The 4,173-nt window shown below is 39.6% G+C and overlaps 1 long non-coding RNA gene across 1 annotated transcript in view; it reads left to right on the top strand.

Annotated features, from left to right (window-relative positions):
* The first annotated feature begins 670 nt into the window (after positions 1 to 670).
* Positions 671 to 4,173, top strand: part of LOC133349604 (uncharacterized) — a 10,130-nt gene continuing 6,627 nt past the window's right edge. Inside the window, exon 1 of the long non-coding RNA XR_009755964.1 lies at positions 671 to 3,665. This is a non-coding gene — a long non-coding RNA (uncharacterized LOC133349604). The remainder of the gene's footprint in view (positions 3,666 to 4,173) is intronic.

The raw sequence follows: 4,173 nt of genomic DNA, 5'->3' as shown, positions 1-4,173 counted from the left end.
CACACACACACTCACGCTCACATTCTCACTCACACACACACTCACACTTTCAGACTCACACACACTCACCTCTCACACTCTCAGACTCACACACATACTCACTCTCTGACTCACACAGACACTCACGATCACACTCTCAGACTCACACACACTCACCTCTCACACTCTCAGACTCGCACACATACACTCACTCTCAGACTCACACACACACACGATCACACTCTCAGACACACACACACACTCACTCTCACACTCTTAGACTCACACACACATACACACACTCTCACACTCTCAGACTCACACACACACACTCACCCTCACACTCTCAGACTCACACACAGATACACACACTCTCACACTCTCAGACTCGCACACACACTCACATCTCACACTCTCAGACTCACAAGCACACACTCTCAGACTCACACACACACACTCTCAGACTCACACACACACACTCTCAGCTTCACACACACACTCTCAGACTCACACACACACTCTCAGACTCACACACACACACAAAGTGAGGAGGTGGAGGCGGCGGCGGCGGAGGCGGTGGTGGAGGCCGAGGTGGCGGTGGCAGAGGCAGCGGAGGCGGCGGTGGAGGCGGCGGTGGAGGCGGAGGCGGTGGTGGAGGCGGAGGAGGAGGTAGCTGGCCCGTAAAAAAAGAGACCAGCAAAAATAAAATTGACTGGTAAAAAAAAAAGTGGTCATAAAAAAAGTGAAAAAAATTGGCCGGTAAAAAAGATGAATGGCGATCAAAAAAGTGACCGGTTAAAAAAAGAGTGGCCATAAAAAAAGTTACCGGTTAAAAAAGAATGGCCATTAAAAAAAGAGTGACCACAAAAAATTGGCCCGTAAAAAAAGAAAGACCAGTCAAAAAAAAATTGATCAATAAAAAAATAATTGGCCATCACACAAAGTGAGGCGGTAGCGGCGGAGGTGGTAGGTGGCCCATAAAAAAAAAGAGACCAGTGAAAAAATTTAATTGACTGGTAAAAAAAAAGTCGTAAAAAAAAGTAAAAAAATTGGCCGCTAAAAAAGATAAATTGCCATCAAAAAAAGTGACGGGTTAAAAAAAAGTGGCCATTAAACAAAAAAATTGCTGGTAAAAAAAAAAGTGGTCATAAAAAAAGTGAAAAAAAATTGGCTGGTAAAAAAGATGAATGGCGATCAAAAAAAGTGACCGGTTAAAAAAAGAGTGGCCGTAAAAAAAGTGACCGTTTAAAAACGAATGGCCATTAAAAAAAGAGTGACCACAAAAAATTGGCCCGTAAAAAAAGAGACCAGTCAAAAGAAAATTGGTCAATAAAAAACAACTGGCCATCACACAAAGTGAGGAGGTGGCGGCGGCGGAGGTGGAGGCGACGGCGGCGGAGGCGGCGGTGGAGGCCGAGGCGGCGGAGGCGGCGGTGGAGGCGGAGGCGGTGGAGGCGGTGGTGGAGGCGGAGGCGGCGGAAGCGGAGGCGGCGGAGGAGGAGGTAGGTGGCCCGTAAAAAAAGAGACCAGCAAAAATAAAATTGACTGGTAAAAAAAAAAGTGGTCATAAAAAAAGTGAAAAAAATTGGCTGGTAAAAAAGATGAATGGCGATCAAAAAAAGTGACCGGTTAAAAAAAGAGTGGCCATAAAAAAAGTGACCGGTTAAAAAAGAATGGCCATTAAAAAAAGAGTGACCACAAAAAATTGGCCCGTAAAAAAAGAAAGACCAGTCAAAAAAATTGATCAATGAAAAAATAATTGGCCATCACACAAAGTGAGGAGGTGGCGGCGGAGGTGGTAGGTGGCCCATAAAAAAAAAGAGACCAGTAAAAAAATTTAATTGACTGGTAAAAAAAAAGTCGTAAAAAAAAGTCAAAAAATTGGCCGGTAAAAAAGATAAATTGCCATAAAAAAAAGTGACGGGTTAAAAAAAAGTGGCCATTAAACAAAACATTTGCTGGTAAAAAAAAAGTGGTCATAAAAAAAGTGAAAAAAAATTGGCTGGTAAAAAAGATGAATGGCGATCAAAAAAAGTGACCGGTTAAAAAAAGAGTGGCCATAAAAAAAGTGACCGGTTAAAAAAGAATGGCCATTAAAAAAAGAGTGACCACAAAAAATTGGCCCGTAAAAAAAGAAAGACCAGTCAAAAAAATTGATCAATGAAAAAATAATTGGCCATCACACAAAATGAGGCGGTGGCGGCGGAGGTGGTAGGTGGCCCATAAAAAAAAGAGACCAGTAAAAAAATTTAATTGACTGGTAAAAAAAAAGTCGTAAAAAAAAGTCAAAAAATTGGCCGGTAAAAAAGATAAATTGCCATCAAAAAAAGTGACGGGTTAAAAAAAAGTGGCCATTAAACAAAACATTTGCTGGTAAAAAAAAAAGTGGTCATAAAAAAAAGTGAAAAAAAATTGGCTGGTAAAAAAGATGAATGGCGATCAAAAAAAGTGACCGGTTAAAAAAAGAGTGGCCATAAAAAAAGTGACCGGTTAAAAAAGAATGGCCATTAAAAAAAGTGACCACAAAAAATTGGCCCGTAAAAAAAGAAAGACCAGTCAAAAAAATTGATCAATGAAAAAATAATTGGCCATCACACAAAGTGAGGCGGTGGTGGCAGAGGTGGTAGGTGGCCCATAAAAAAAAGAGACCAGTAAAAAAATTTAATTGACTGGTAAAAAAAAAGTCGTAAAAAAAAGTAAAAAAATTGGCCGGTAAAAAAGATAAATTGCCATCAAAAAAAGTGACGGGTTAAAAAAAAGTGGCCATTAAACAAAACATTTGCTGGTAAAAAAAAAAGTGGTCATAAAAAAAAGTGAAAAAAATTGGCTGGTAAAAAAGATGAATGGCGATCAAAAAAAGTGACCGGTTAAAAAAAGAGTGGCCATAAAAAAAGTGACCGGTTAAAAAAGAATGGCCATTAAAAAAAGAGTGACCACAAAAAATTGGCCCGTTAAAAAAGAAAGACCAGTCAAAAAAATTGATCAATGAAAAAATAATTGGCCATCACACAAAGTGAGGCGGTGGCGGCAGAGGTGGTAGGTGGCCCATAAAAAAAAGAGACCAGTAAAAAAATTTAATTGACTGGTAAAAAAAAAAGTCGTAAAAAAAAGTAAAAAAATTGGCCGGTAAAAAAGATAAATTGCCATAAAAAAAAGTGACGGGTTAAAAAAAAGTGGCCATTAAACAAAACATTTGCTGGTAAAAAAAAAAGTGGTCATAAAAAAAAGTGAAAAAAATTGGCTGGTAAAAAAGATGAATGGCGATCAAAAAAAGTGACCGGTTAAAAAAAGAGTGGCCATAAAAAAAGTGACCGGTTAAAAAAGAATGGCCATTAAAAAAAGAGTGACCACAAAAAATTGGCCCGTAAAAAAAGAAAGACCAGTCAAAAAAATTGATCAATGAAAAAATAATTGGCCATCACACAAAATGAGGCGGTGGCGGCGGAGGTGGTAGGTGGCCCATAAAAAAAAGAGACCAGTAAAAAAATTTAATTGACTGGTAAAAAAAAAGTCGTAAAAAAAAGTAAAAAAATTGGCCGCTAAAAAAGATAAATTGCCATCAAAAAAAGTGACGGGTTAAAAAAAAGTGGCCATTAAACAAAAAAATTGCTGGTAAAAAAAAAAGTGGTCATAAAAAAAGTGAAAAAAAATTGGCTGGTAAAAAAGATGAATGGCGATCAAAAAAAGTGACCGGTTAAAAAAAGAGTGGCCGTAAAAAAAGTGACCGTTTAAAAACGAATGGCCATTAAAAAAAGAGTGACCACAAAAAATTGGCCCGTAAAAAAAGAGACCAGTCAAAAGAAAATTGGTCAATAAAAAACAACTGGCCATCACACAAAGTGAGGAGGTGGCGGCGGCGGAGGTGGAGGCGACGGCGGCGGAGGCGGCGGTGGAGGCCGAGGCGGCGGAGGCGGCGGTGGAGGCGGAGGCGGTGGAGGCGGTGGTGGAGGCGGAGGCGGCGGAAGCGGAGGCGGTGGAGGAGGAGGTAGGTGGCCCGTAAAAAAAGAGACCAGCAAAAATAAAATTGACTGGTAAAAAAAAAAGTGGTCATAAAAAAGTGAAAAAAATTGGCTGGTAAAAAAGATGAATGGCGATCAAAAAAAGTGACCGGTTAAAAAAAGAGTGGCCATAAAAAAAAGTGACCGGTTAAAAAAGAATGGCCATTAAAAAAAGAGTGACCACAAAAAATTGGCC

The sequence above is a fragment of the Lethenteron reissneri genome, chromosome 30 (genome assembly GCF_015708825.2).
Source record: "Lethenteron reissneri isolate LAM-NWPU_2019-01 chromosome 30, ASM1570882v1, whole genome shotgun sequence".
Classification (NCBI taxonomy): Eukaryota; Metazoa; Chordata; class Hyperoartia; order Petromyzontiformes; family Petromyzontidae; genus Lethenteron; species Lethenteron reissneri.
The sequence above is the reverse complement of the archived record's forward strand: the minus strand, read 5'-3'. Positions and strand labels throughout refer to the sequence as shown.